At 35.4% G+C, this 15,823-nt stretch overlaps 2 pseudogenes; one reads left to right on the top strand and one right to left on the bottom strand.

Moving 5' to 3' along the window:
• Positions 1-49: 49 nt before the first annotated feature.
• Positions 50-13,986, bottom strand: LOC111410159 (annotated as a pseudogene).
• LOC111411225 lies at positions 6,479-9,810 on the top strand (annotated as a pseudogene).
• Positions 13,987-15,823: the final 1,837 nt, after the last annotated feature.

Genomic DNA, 15,823 nt, shown 5'->3' with positions numbered 1-15,823 from the left:
ACAATTTTTTTTATTTTTTGTAATTAGTAAAGATAATTAAATAGCACTAAGTAGTGTATATATTCATTATTCTATACAAGTAAAAGTTTGAAATTTCACAATTGATTTATACACAATCCAATCAACGATTAGCTTCTCCACAAGAGACACGAGGCTTTCCCATATGATCCCCCCCAGAAAAAAATAGGAAGCTTATACTAGGGAGGGTGTTTGTAACGAATAACACTTTCCACCACCTGAAACATGAATGGAAAACCAATGTCATAAGAGGAAGCTGCAGGTTTTGACAGTGGAAGAAATTCTCTTCTGCAGTGGTTTGTATGCATCAGTTCCATTAGACGGTAATTTTCTTTGCTTCATCGTGTTACATGGCGAAAATTTGTTGTAGTCCCTTGTTGTTCACATGCACGCTGCTCGCACTCCAGCTTGCCCCACTCAGCATCAACACGTTCACATGAAAATACTGGCTTTCCCAAGCTGTATAGAGAGAGAGAGACAGAGAGACAGAGAGGAAATTAATTTTAAGCATAATGTAAAACGTTCAAGGCAACCAGAGGCTTTTCACGTGGCTCGATTCAACCGGGACAGTCAATAAGGCCGAAGTAGACCAAACCATAATTTATAGACAGCTTCACCCAAGATGACAAATGATGTAAGAAAACCTGTTCCTAGTTTATGATGGTTCCTCTTAAAAGTTGAATTATTTTCTGAAAAAGTAAGTCTTGTTAGTGTGAGAAAAAAAAGAAAAAAGAAAAGAGTAAATTATAATTTAATGTTACGCAGAAAAGAAGCTTAAAAGTAATTTTTACTTCTTTTAACCTTAGATAAACATGCTCTTGGAACAAAATTGGTCCAGATTTTGTGATGCTAGTTTAACAACTGCTAACCCAAAAGTTCTCCAAAAAAGAGGCGGAATCAACACAATCCTGTTTTCTCTGACCCAAGAAAGAAAATTTGAGCAATTTACACTTTTTTATGAAACTGGAGGCTGAAATGTATCCCCCCCACCCCCCCTGCAAGTAAGTAATGTAGTAATTCAAAATGTTTTACAATTTGAATTGATTTACGATTAAACGAAGACAAACTAGGATCTGGTAATAAGACGAGCCCAGAAAAAAAATCTTGTCATCTTTACGAAGTTGAGAGTAGTTGAATCTTGTTATATAGTGTTTCCAACAGAGTGAACTCACAGGAGTGATTATCCATCTTAAATTTGTATGAAGCAATCAAGTTTACAGTTTTATTAAATAAAAAGTAGCAAGATGGAAGTGAAAGAATCTATGGAGTTCATGATACATTAGTTACCTTCTGTTAACTACATTGTGCACGTGACATAACCATTGAGAAAATTCTTCATGAGATCCAGCATGTACAGGATTCGTTCTGCCAACAAATACAAAATATATAGCATTAATTTCTTGGAAAAATTATTATGATAGGCATTTGGGAGTCGTATGAAATTAAATTGACTCCACTTCATTCTCCAAGCACGAGACGAGGCCATCTCAAAAGGTTAAGACGCTGACAGTAGAAACCCCCAGGACTTGTATCTCTGGAAAATATTAATGCCGCAAACAGCTGCATCAACTGCTAATGATTTCTTATCCACAATTAATGCAAAATACAAAGAGCTATTTAATAGAGTATGTTAGAAATTGAAGGAAATCATTTACTAATATGAAAAGTAATACTGTGTGAGAAATTGAAGGAAATCATTTACTAATATGAAAAGTAATACTGTGTGCCTCGTTCATGCACAGGAATTTCTCTAGTGGACATAGAAGCACTATCGCTGGTAGAGTGGGAGAGTAACAGGGCTTTTAGTCTTAGAGAGAAGAGTACATACCTTATAACTTCTTTGAAGTGATCTGCACATTCCCTACAAGGGTATATTCAAGATAATATTGCCATCTGCACAACAATTGCGATACCATTAGATGGTTTTTTTAATGCATTGATTTCCTCATCACATAAATTCAATTCCAGATACAATCTTAACATGAGAGATTTTTCTTCTGCGTCGTCATGAAAAGCTTACACAAACTAATGAAGTCCTAGTAGAAAATAAATGTATGCAACGCATGGCATATAAATAAGTCAAATTAGAACAGGCACTTGAGACAAAGCATCCCTCAAAATATGTAAAAATGGTTCTCAAATCCAGATTAGGAGACAATGAGAGCAGTTTCCTGACCAAGCTTCCTTGCTGAAGTTGGGTTGAATCAGTACAATAACAGAACCAATCTTAAGATTGGTGAAAGAGACAGTAGAAATAAGCTATCGTTTTAAATTTAAATCCAAAACAAAACAGGAAACAAAGCTTTATAGCTAAGATACTCGGACTCGGGTACGGGTACATATCAAAGCGTAGGATATTTTATTTTCTAAAATGTGGGATACAGGGACATAGCTAAAAAGAATCCAAATTTAGGACACGGGTACGTGGGTATGTTTTTCAAACTTCAATTTTATTTTTTAGATTTTTTTTTTTTTTTATTGTCGTATTTTTTGAATTAAAAATGATGAACTGCAAAAAAGATTTTAAAAATGATTAATTTTATTGTTTGAATATTTTATTAAATTAAAATATGTGTGGTGTAAAAATAATTACATTATTAACCCACTCATATCCATTGCCCAAACTCCAATTAAATTCATCCATATCCAATATCCATATTATTAACCCAATAAAAATGGTCCAAACTCCAATTAAATCCATCCACATCCATATTTTTAACCCAACCCACCTCCATATTATGAGCCCCAAACAAAATGGCCCAACTCCAATTAAACTCAAATCTCTTCTTTCATTCTTGTCTCGCCATCTTCCACTCTTCCTTCTTCTCCTTCACGATTTTAGGGTTACAACGGAAGACAACCAGCAGATTTATTTTGGACCAAGGATCGCCGGCGCTAACCTCCTATTTCTTTACACACATCTTCCATCTCCAGCCAATAAGGTAAATCTTCAATTTTTTCTTTAGATTTCTTGCCGAGTTCGATTGAAATTGGATGAATTGGACCCGTATTCCGTACCCGTACCCGTGTTGTGTCGTGTTGACATGGGTACTCCGGCCGGAATGAAGAGTTCGAGCATCACAGCTTTATAGATTAGGAAATCTCAAGACAAGACATGATGTAAACAGTCGAGGGAAAAACAGATTGCATTGAACACAAACACGCAGAGAAACACCAAGAGAGTGAAAAATAACCATACCAGCTCTTTTGCATCCTTCTTTTGCTGCCAGGTTGGCTTGTCTGGATACTGGGAGAGCATGCTAACTGTATCTCTCACTAAAAAATGTCCAATGTATTGAAACGTGAAGCAGAAAGGTATTAGAAAGATGACTGCATATATAGTTCAAAGTATTACAAAGTACCACAATAGAAAAATATTTAGAAAGAGCCGGAAAATCTGCCAGAAAAATGAATAAGAAAAGACCTGAGCAGCAAGACTGCAAGAGTGTGAAGAAAAGTCCAGGTGGCTCTTCCAAGTTCTTCTTTGGTAATTGGACCAGAAAATTTGCCCTAAAGAGTAAAGAATGAGCAAAAAATCTTGGTCCCATTAAATTAAGTATAGTGCTTCGATCTTCAATATAATAGAACTAGCATGAACAATTAAAATTCAGAGAAAGAAAATCCTCTTTACATAATTATGCTAATAATAGACTAGATGTGGTTCTGGGAAGCAGAATTATATTTAAGCATTCAAAGCAGGCTAGATTAGTTCGTTATATATCTGGCTTCAGAAACATCTAATTTTCTAGAATACAATGAGAAAATCTGCAGCTATATTCGTGGAAATCAATTCTCTGTCATTCATAGAAAAAACCGTACTAAAGTTAAGAAATAGATGTATTAAATCATATCTTCTTCACCATAATTTAAATATGTGCTCCACGTTCATATGTCTCTGTAGATGTACTGATAAAAAGAAGCTCAGGCTAACTTTTGAGCATATGTAAAGAAATAATTTGCATGAAGTAGAAGAAGAGAGTGCAGTAAAATGCAGTCGGTTCAATACTTTTAAGACTTGGGTTTTGTAGTAGCCGATAAAAAATAAAATGGAATTATTCTAATATTTTGTGATGATCTAACACCACGAGCCTAACCCATTTTAGAAACGACCTACGGAAGCTTAACCTATGTAAGATTATGAAAGCCCAAGTCATAAGTTAATTAAAAACCCAACAATTTAAGAGATTAAGTTTAAGTAAAATTAATTACAAAGATTTAATGAATAACTGGGTTGCCACAATGGTCATCTACATGGTATTTCAGATAGGCGACCCAGGTTCGAATCACCATGTAGATGTTTTTTATAAAACTTTCATATGAATTATTTTTATGACTTAGAGAGTCTTCAAATTCTTAGTTAAAGACTAAGTTTAATAAATTTAATAATAATACAATTTCCTCACTTAATTTTTCATTAAAAAGAAATGTTATAGAAGTGGAAGGTCACTTTTTCACTACACTCCTCTTCAAATCCGAATTTCATCTCATTTTCTCTAAAAAAAAATATATATTTCATATCAAGTTAAGCTTAAGGAATAACAAGGGTGAGAAGAAGGAAGACTCTCTATACATTTTATTCTTTTATCCAAGAAAATTCAAGGTAAGTAGAGGTGCAAGTGTTCATTCGTTTTCAAATCTGATTTTTCGATAAATGTTTGAATGAAATGGTACCTTCGGGTGCCGTGCTTCGGCACTACAACAGTTTGAATGATCATTCTCCGGCTCTACGTGTTATGATAGTGCTATAGGAATTGGATTTTGCCGAAAATTCATCTACGTGCGACGGTTGAATGGATTTTCCTTGGGGCGTAGATGATGGTAAAGAATGATGCAACATGTCATGGAGAAGCCGGTGATTTACATCTTTAGTTGATTTTGAGATTTTTACACTTTCTTTAAATTTGATTCCTATGAATATTGTGTGGATCTATTTTACGAACACTCGTGTTTGAAAGTAGATATGCGTCATAGGAATAAATTTACAAATCACCGTATACAAAAAAAAAGTTAGTGACTTAAAGTTTTGATGTCTCTTCAAAAATTTCAATTTCTGCCTTATCTTAAAAAAAAATCATAACTTTTCGTTACTTCGTATTTTTATACGAAACCAATTGGATTGGATAGCCTAATAAGTTAGATACTGAATAAAATTGGAATCATGTCAATCCAATATCGGTAAAAGGTTATATGTCACATAAAGTAAACTGTGCTGGGTGCTGTTTCTGTTTTTCAGCTTCTACCCTTATTTTCAAAAATTCATAACTCACTCGTTACTTGAAATTTTTTGATGAAACCAATTGGATTTGATAGTCTCATGGATTAGCTACTGAATAAATTTGAAATCATGTGGTTTTGACGTCGGTGGAATTTTATATGCCATTTAAGTGAACTGCACCGATTTACCTTTCAACCGGATCGCTGCTGAGTTTTGAAAAAATATTTTAATATCTCATATGACGTTGACGGAAGCTAATTTTTGACTATGTCATATTATAAGGAGTTTACTACCTTACATTAAAATTTGATGAAATTTCAATGTCGATAGCTATGAAAACAAATTTATTTTGACAATTATTGTTTGAGACAAAAACTGGAACAACAACATTACTTTTTAAATTTTGCCAAAATTTCACGTCAATAGTCGTTACATGCATGGAACCCATTCTAAAAATAATTTTTTGAAATTGTTTTCTTTTAGAATTGGATTATTGTTAAAAAAAAAATCTTTAATTAAATTCTAAAATTTAATCTTTATACCTTCTACTAAAAATATATTGAACTAACTTTACGGCTAAGGTACAATGGTTTGAGTGACGTTTCCGTCTATGCGGGTTGGGGTGTTACAGCTTGGTATCAGAGCACGAGTTTAGTCGATTCTGTAGACTTAGTGTATTTTATTTATCAGATGAAAAAAATGAAACATTTAAGGCACTCCATGGCATCTTGCGTCTATCAGTTGACCTCATCCGACGAACCCAAGGTATGGAATAAAATATTATGTTCCACATTATTTTTTCGAGCATGATTTTTTTTTTAAAATCATTTAAGCTTTAATCTATGAAAATGCTTATGATGTTTTGAATGAAATATGCTATGTACATTATATTTTGTTTAAATATACGTAAAGAAATGATGATTGGCCATCATATTAGAATCTCAAGAGCATAATGTATAAGTTGATATCACTAATGAAGATAACACATAATTGGACACTTATGTGACAGACATGGCTAGAACTAATCAGACCGCTAGAAAGGCTATAGTTTGTATAGCAGTGTTGAACCGTAGGGCCATCATCCAGTCCTATGAGAACTATGAGTTTGACCCGTCTCGTCCACTTGTTGAACACGTACATGATATCTACGAGAGATGTATGGCAGCTGTAGATGTGGGACTGGAGATCACACATATCGAGGCTGTGAATAACCTTATACATTCACTTCCACCTTAGTGGGGAAACATGGGAGTCATTGTTAGGGATGAGATGCTAGAGGGTAATCATCCAGAGCACCCAAATACGATTGAATTTGGTATATATTGTCAGACCTTTCTAGACAGATGGAGTGAGAGTTTAGAACCCCAACCGGAGATAGTAATTGAGCCCAATAATGAGGCTGAGCCTGAGCTCGAGCCCGAACCTCAGTTTGAATCAGACCCAGAGGAAGATCCTGAATGGGAGCATGAGGATGACTTTGGGTTGGACTTAAAGATTGATCATGAGCATGAACCTGAGCCACAAGTTGAGATGGACCTAGAGTCAGGGTCTGAGACGGAAGACTCCTCCGAAGATGAGGCTCCACCAAAGAAGATTCGCGAGATTCATAGGGATTAGAAATTTAGATTTCCATTTCCTTGTGATATCTTTTCCTTTATGTTTTTGAAAAAAAAAATAAAAAAAATTGTCGAAAGGGATCTCCTGCAAGCGGTTCAAGATCTTGGCAGGCTAAATCAAAATCCTGCTCCACCTACACCACCAGCTCCTATCACTCTTTCGACTCACGCCTCGGTAGTTGAGTTATTTCGAAGGCATAAGCCCCCTTCTTTCGATGGAGCATCTGGTCCACTAGTAGTTGAGGAATGGCTTCGTAAGCTAGAACGAATTTTTCGGCTCATAGACTGCACTGATGCCCAAAGGGTTCAATGTGCGGAGTTTATGTTTACCGGTGATGCAAGTCACTGGTGGGATTCGATGTCCCGAACTAGGCCTCCGGAGCAGCAATTGGCAATAACTTGGGAACAATTCAAGGAGGAAGTGATGGACAAATATTTTCCTCAATCTCTAAGGGATTTCAAGGAGAACAAATTCATTCAACTCAAGCAGGGTAATATGTCCCTAACGGATTACGAGCGGAAGTTCGATCAACTCTCAAGGTATGCTCCACATCTGGTTGACACGAAAATTAAGAAAACTCGAAGTTTTGAGCAAGGGTTAAACCCAGACCTAAGTATGATCCTTATGTAACATCGCTTCACGTCGTACCGTGAGATGCTGGAACGAGCTCACGCTATCTGGTATCAAAAGGCTAATGCAGAGCAACATCGTCAATTGTACAACTAGCAGAATAAAGGGCAAATTGGAAAGAGAAAGTGGAATGGTCAAGACAAAAGAAAGGGCAAATGGCAAAATAAGAAAGTTAATATCGAATCTAGCGCAAGTAAGGCCATGGTAGCTACAGTAGCGCCATGCCCTAAGTGTGGTAAAACCTCATCGTGGTGAACGTTTGTATAGGAAGAATGCCTGTTTTCGGTGTGGCAAATCAGGACATATTGCTAGGGATTGTCCCACATTTGCTCAGAGGAAGGATGATAACAATGATCAGAACAAGAAGGAGAAAGCACGAGTTTTTACATTGACTCAAAAAGATGCAGAGGGGAACTCAAACGTAATAACAGGGATTGTACTGGTAGCCAATACACCTGCTTATATACTGTTTGATTCAGGAGCTACTCACTCTTTTGTATCAACGTCTTTCATTGCTAAATCTAGTATTACTTGTAATAAGTCAAAGAGTACACTAGAAGTTAGACTACCCTCAGGCAGGACATTGAACACAGACAAGTTAACTAAGTCAGTGAAATTCGATATTGAGGGAAAAACCTTAGAAGCTAATTTATATATGATAAATATGAAAGACTTTGATGTGATTTTGGGTATGGATTAGTTAGGATGTAATTATGCAACCATTCGTTGTAGAGAAAGGAAAGTGTCTTTTCAAAAACCAGGAGAAGAACAATTTTCTTTCCACGAAATAAAGACTAAACCCCATCTCAAACTGGTTTCGGCCTTACAAGCTGAGAAAATGTTGAGAAAAGAAATATTTCAAGGATTTCTAGTTAATATCTTTGGAGAAAAACTGGCAACGACAAAGATTGAGGATGTACCAGTGGTACAAGAATTTATAGATGTGTTTTCAAAAGATCTACCTGGTATTCCACCAGATAGACAAGTGGAATTCACAATAGATCTGGTTCCCGGAGCGACGCCAGTATCTAAAGCCCTATACAGAATGGCCCCAAAGGAACTTCGGGAGTTGAAAATCCAGTTACAAGAATTGTTAGACCTTGGTTTTATTCGACCAAGTGTATCACCATGGGGCACACCAGTATTGTTTGTAAAGAAGAAAGATGGAAGTATGAGAATGTGTATCAACTATCGGAAGTTGAACCGTTTGACCATCAAGAATAGGTATCCTCTCCCTAGAATTGAGGATTTGTTTGATCAATTGAAAGGGGCTAAGGAATTTTCTAAGATCGATTTACGATCTGGATATCATCAATTGAAGGTTAAGGCAGAGATATACCTAAGACAGCTTTCAGAACTCGTTATGGACATTACGAGTTCACAGTTATGCCATTCGGATTGACAAATGCTCCGGCAGTGTTCATGGATCTCATTAATCGAGTATTTCATCAGTATTTGGATCAATTTGTTATAGTCTTCATTGATGACATTTTGATATACTTCAAGAGTAAAGATCAACATGAGGAACATCTTAGAATAGCGTTGGAGATACTACGCAAGGAAAAGTTATACGCCAAATTCAAAAAGTGCGAATTTTGGCTTGAACGAGTTGGATTTCTCGATCATGTAGTTACTGCCCAAGGAATTGAAGTGCACCCAGTAAAGGTGGAAGCAGTAACTAATTGGAAGACACCGACTAATGCTAGTGAAGTTCGAAGTTTTCTAGGATTGGCTGGGTACTATCGAAGATTTATAGAGGGATTCTCCAAAATAGCTGAACCAATGACACAATTGACAAAGAAAGAAGTAAAGTTTTAATGGACAGATATGTGTGAGCAAAGCTTTCAGGAGCTAAAACAACGATTGATCACAGCACCGGTATTAACCATACCGCAAGGTTCAGAAGGGTTTGTTATATATAGTGATGTATCCAAGCAAGGTCTGGGATGTGTACTGATGCAGCATGGAAAAGTAATTGTCTATACTTCAAGTCAATTGAAGCAACATGAGCAGAAATACCCGACGCATGATCTAGAACTTGCGGCAGTGGTTCATGCATTAAAGATATGGTGCCATTACTTATATGGAGGGAAGTGCGATATTTATACGGATCATAAAAGTCTTAAATATTTCTTCACACAGAAGGAATTGAATATGAGACAAAGACGATGGTTGGAGCTAGTGAAAGATTATCATTGCACTATTCATTATTATCCGGGTAAGGCTAATGTTGTTGCTGATACTCTAGGCAGAAAATCGATGGGACAGTTGGCATTATTACCTACTATTTCGATGGAGTTGATCAAAAACTTGGAAAAGTTGCAAATTGAAGTGATTACCACACCAAAATAAGTCACTGCTCAGTTAGCAACTTTGGTGGTTCGACCTACTCTTAGAGATCAGATAATAGAAGCACAAGATAAAGACCCATTCTTGTAGAAGATCAAGAACGAGATTGGTAATGATAAGAGAAAGGATTTTGGAATAGCTTCAGATCAGGCACTAATGTTTAAAGGAAAAATTTGTGTACCAAATGATGAAGTTTTAAGGAAAAAGATATTTGAGGAGGCTCATTCCACCCCATACGCCGCACATCCTGATGGTACAAAAATGTATCGAGACCTTCGAAATACGTTTTGGTGGAGGAATATGAAAAGAAGTATAGGTTCATTTGTGGCAAAATGCATAGTATGCCAACAAGTTAAAGCGGAACATCAAAGACCGGCAGGGTTATTAAATCCTTTAGACATACCTAAATGGAAGTGGGAGAATATCGCAATGGAGTTTGTGGTAGGATTTCGTAGGTCAGCAAGACGACAAAATGCTATATGGGCAATAGTGGATCGTCTAACAAAGTCCACTCATTTTCTTCCAGTAAAAATGACATTCAGTCTAGATCAGTTGACGCAGTTGTACATTAGAGAGATTGTAAGATTGCATGGTGTCCCCATGTTCATTGTATCTGATAGAGATTCGAGATTTACGTCAAAGTTTTGGAAGAGCTTACAAGGAGCTATAGGAACGAAATTGAATTTCAGTACAGCATATCACCCTCAATCTGATGGTCAGTCTGAAAGGACCATTCAAACTTTGGAAGATATGCTAAGGGCTTGTGTTCTGGATCTAGGAGGCAGTTGGGAATCGTATATACCTCTGGTAGAATTTGCATATAATAACAATTTTCAAGCAACTATTGGAATGGCACCGTATGAAGCTCTCTATGGTAGAAAATGCAGATCACCTGTTCATTAGGACGAAGTTGAAGAAAAGAGAGTTTTGGGATCAGAGATCATTGAAAGAACAGTTGAAGTCATTGATAAAATCCGTACCAGGATAAAGACCGCGCAAGATAGACAAAAGAGTTATGCAGATACCAGGAGAAAAGACTTGGAATTTGAAGTTGGAGAGAAAGTCTTTCTAAAGGTGGCACCAATAAAGGGTGTACTTAGGTTCGGCAAGAAAGGTAAACTACGACCTCGTTATATCGGACCTTTTCAAATACTTGACAGGGTTGGAAATGTGGCTTATCGATTGGCGTTGCCACCTGAACTATCGGCAGTTCACAATGTGTTTCATGTATCGACGATCAGAAAGTATATGCATGATCCTGATCATGTGGTCAACTACCAATCCTTGGAAGTATAGAAAGACTTATTTTATGAGGAATTATTAATCAAGATACTGGATTGAAAGGTACATAAATTACGGAACAAGGAGATTCAACTGGTCAAGGTGCAATGGAAAAATCATGGAGTAGAAGAAGCTACTTAGGAAAGAGAAGAAGAAGTTCAAGACAAATACCCAACACTCTTTGTCCAACCATAAGGTAAATTTCGAGGACGAAATTTTATTTAAGGTGTAAGGATTGTAGTAGTCGAGAAAAAATAAAATGAAATTATACTAATATTTTGTGATGATCTGGCACCACGAGCCTAACGCATTTTAGAAATGACCTATGGAAGCTCAACCCATATAAGATTACGAAAGCCCAAGTCATAAGTTAATTAAAAATCCAACAATTTAAGAGATTAAATTTAAGTAAAATTGATTACAAAGATTTAATGAATAACTGGGTTGCCACAATGGTCATTTACGTGGTATTTCATATAGGCAACCCACGTTCGAATCACCATGTAGATATTTTTTATAAAACTTTCATATGAATTATTTTTATGGCTTAGAGACTCTTCAAATTCTTAGTTAAAGACCAAGTTTAACAAATTTAATGATAATACAACTCTCCCACTTAATTTTTCATTAAAAAGAAAGGTTATAGAAGTGGAAGGTCACTTTTTCACTACACTCCTTTTCAAATCCGAATTTCATCTCATTTTCTCTAAAAAAAAAATACTTCATATCAAGTTAAATTTAAGGAATAACAAGGGTGAGAAAAAGGAATGCTTTCTATACATTTTGTTCTTTTATCCAAAAAAAATCGAGGTAGGTAGAGGTGCAAGTGTTCATTCGTTTTCAAATCTGATTTTTCGATAAATGTTTGAATGAAATGGTACCTTCGGGTATCGTGCTTCGGTACTACAACAATTTGAATGATCATTCTCTGGCTCTACGTGTTATGATAATGCTATAGTAATTGAATTTTGCCGAAAATCCATCTACGTGCGACGGTTGAATGGATTTTCCTTGGGGCGCAGATGATAGTAAAGGATGATGCAACATGTCAAGGAGAAGTCGGTGATTTATATCTTTAGTTGATTTTGAGATGTTTACACTTTCTTTAAATTTGATTCTTATGAATATTGTGTGGATCTATTTTACGAATACTCATGTTTAAAAGTAGATATGTGTCATAGGAATAAATTTACAAATCACCGTATACAAAAAAAAGTTAGCGATTTAAAGTTTTGATATCTCTTCAAAAATTTCAGTTTCTACCTCATCTTAAAAAAAATCATAACTTTTCGTTACTTGGTATTTTTATACAAAACCAATTGGATTGGATAGCCTAATAAATTAGATACTGAATAAAATTGGAATCATGTCAATCCAATATCGATAAAAGGTTATATGTCACATAAAGTAAACTGTGCTGAGTGCTATATCTGTTTTTCAGCTTCTACCCTTGTTTTCAAAAATTCATCACTCACTCGTTACTTGAATTTTTGGATGAAACCAATTGGATTTGATAGTATCATGGATTAGCTACTGAATAAATTTGAAATCATGTGGTTTTGACGTCGATGGAATTTTATATGCCATTTTAAGTGAACTGCACCGGTTTACCTTTTAACCGATTCGCTACTAAGTTTTGAAAAATATTTTAATATCCCATACGACGTCAACGAAAGCTAATTTTTTACTATGTCATATTATAAGGAGTTTATTAACCTTCTATTAAAATTTGATGAAGTTTCAAGGTCGATAGCTATGAAAACAAATTTATTTTGACAATTACTGTTTGAAACAACAACTGGAACAACAACTGGAACAACAACATTACTTTTTAAGTTTTGCCAAAATTTCACGTCAATAGTCGTTACATGCATGGAACCCATTCTAAAAACAATTTTTTAAAATTGTTTTCTTTTAGAATTGGATTATTGTTAAAAAAAAAAAAAATCTTAAATTAAATTCTAAAATTTAATCTTTATATCTTCTACTAAAAATATATTGAACTAACTTTACGGCTAAGGTACAATGGTTTGAGTGACATTTCCGTCCATGCGGGTCGGGGTGTTACAGGTTTCAATTTTAAAAGGTCAACCTTATTAAGAGAGTAGAGCTTAATGGGCCTTGATATTGTATTAAAACTTGAGATTTCATTTTAAAAGGTCAAGCTTATCAAGAATGGTAGTTTATGCGCTTATATGTTGTTATATATTTTCATCTTTATCTGATGTAGTATTTTCCATTAACATGCTTTGCAAGATGAAGATGGTGGCTCGTTTGAGCCAACCAATTTGGAAATTCGCATGCTTACTTTTCATTCTTAATCGGATCAAATTAATTGTTGGAGGTGTAGCGTTAGTCTATATTTCTACATTTTGGTAATTATCTCACATGGGATTTATCACTTAACAAAGACTCACATAAAGAATATGCATTCGGGACTTTCATCAAACAGTTATTATGCAAGCAGTAGCCCAATGTACTAGAAAAATGAAGACACTAAACCCATATTTACAGTAAAACAGATAATTAAATTTTGAAAAAAAAAATGGTGAAAAGGGACTACCTTTTTGAGAATTTCAGCAGGCAGGGGAAGATGAGAATCCGCGGTTGAGTTTGGGAAGATATATAGTAAAGAGTGGTCATTTTTGTTGAGCGAAGTTGAAGGATGATTGAGGCGGAGAATGAACTGTGAAAGATGGATTTCAACACACTCTGAGACCGCGCCAAACGATTGGAGAAGATGCTGCAGTGGATTTTCAGCCATTGTTGACAGGAGAAGCTGGCTTTCTCGGCGTTGCACACACTAGCGTGATGATTGACGATGAGTATTGTTTTCTCTCATGCCGTTACCAAAAATTTTGAATTTGTCCAATTTCATTTTTAATTACAAATTACATCAAATTTATTTATTTTTAATATCAAAATTTGTTAATTTTTTTAAGGAATAATTGCAGCAGAGGCCCAAACCTTTCAAATACTAGCAGACTTTTTTCAAACTTTTGATTTATTGTGACGTCAACCTCAATATTTTTAAACATTGCAAGTAAGGCTCTAATGAATGGAAAATATCCAATTTACTGTTAGTTAACCAAAAAATTGAGTTTGACCACATTGTTAGTATTTTTATAAAGGAAAAGGGAAAAAATTGTATCTTAATTAAATTAAATATTACATTAATTAAATTAAAAAACCAAAAAAAAAAAAAAAAAGGAAAAGGGAAAAACCATATCTTCTTCTTCCTCCCATCCCTTCCCCAACCTACCCAACCCCACCCTAACCAAAGGGGAAAGGACTCATTGCTTTCTGTTCTGAGAATATTACGAGTGGCTTTGGGAAGAATAAGAGGCTTTATTAGCGGTTTTATTAATGTAAACAGAGATTTGATAGCAGTGGTTTTAGGTGTCGGTGGTAGTTTTATTAGCGATTTTTGGGAAGAATAAGAGGCTTTATTAGCGGTTTTGGTAGTTTTAGGTGCTGGCGGTAGTTTGTTGGAGGAGGTAGACGAAAACGGAGATTTGATGGCGGACGAGGGGCTATGAGAGGATGAGAGCGTATTGGAAGAAGATTGATCTAAGGTGATGAGATGTTTGCAGAGGCCGGAATGGCAAAACCCAGTAAATTGCTCATCTAGGTTAGGGTGGGCTGGGTAGGTTGTGAAAGGGATGGGAAGAATAAGAAGATGGCACAGATGTTCCCCCCTAGAAGTGAGGTCTAAAGCTTCATTCTTTGAGGCGGAGAAAGATTTCGTTCGTTGGAGCACAGGAAAAAATGAGGTAGATTTGGAGCTGGTAGTTTTAAGTACTGGCAATGGTTTGTTGGAGGTAGACGAAACAAGGTTTGATGGCGACGGCGGTGGTGGACGAGGGACGGCAAGAGGAGGAGGGCGTATTGGAAGAAGAAGATACAATTTCTTTTTCCTTTTTTTGCCTTTTCTTTTAGGTTTTTTTTTTTAAATTTAATTAATATAATTATATAATTTGGTAAATAGAAAGTTACTATTTTGTCTTTTATAAAAAATATTAACAATGTGATCAAACTCAAATTTTTGGTCAACTAACGGTAAATTAAATATTTTCCATCCATTGGGGCCTCACTTAGGGATGTCGGCTCGGCTCGACCCTTACGCGCCCGTGACGAGCCGAGCTTAAGCTCGGCTCGGCCCAAAAAAAAAAAAAAAAAAGAAATAAACATAAAAAGAAATAAACATAAATGCATTTTTTAAAAAATAATTTAATGAAGACAATTTATTTATTTTTTATTTCTACCATATAGTAATATTTTCTATAGTGTTAAATATATATGTAATGAAGACGAACTTTTTTTGAAATGCATTTACAAAAAATACATTTTTCGATTTCTTTTTAAAATAGATAAAATGTAAACCCTCCTCCTTTATCTGAGTTTGGGATCGACTACATCAATTTTAAGTAGGCGGAGTTAAAAATTGTATACGAACAATTTGTTATAACGTGTATAATTTTTTTAAAGAAAATTAAACTATGATTTTGATGATAAAGACATGAGCATTATGCCGGTTTGGATAAACCTACCGGTATTACCTTTAGAATTTTGGAACACAAGTGCCTTGAGTAAAATTGTTTTCAAGATTGGAAAACATATCTCAACCGACAAGGTTACAACAACGAGAGGTCAACTTTCATATGCAAGTGCTCTAGTTGAAGTTGATGTTTCCATTGAACTTGTGCGGGAGGT

This window comes from Olea europaea, chromosome 15 (genome assembly GCF_002742605.1).
Source record: "Olea europaea var. sylvestris chromosome 15, O_europaea_v1, whole genome shotgun sequence".
NCBI lineage: Eukaryota > Viridiplantae > Streptophyta > Magnoliopsida > Lamiales > Oleaceae > Olea > Olea europaea.
The sequence above is the reverse complement of the archived record's forward strand: the minus strand, read 5'-3'. Positions and strand labels throughout refer to the sequence as shown.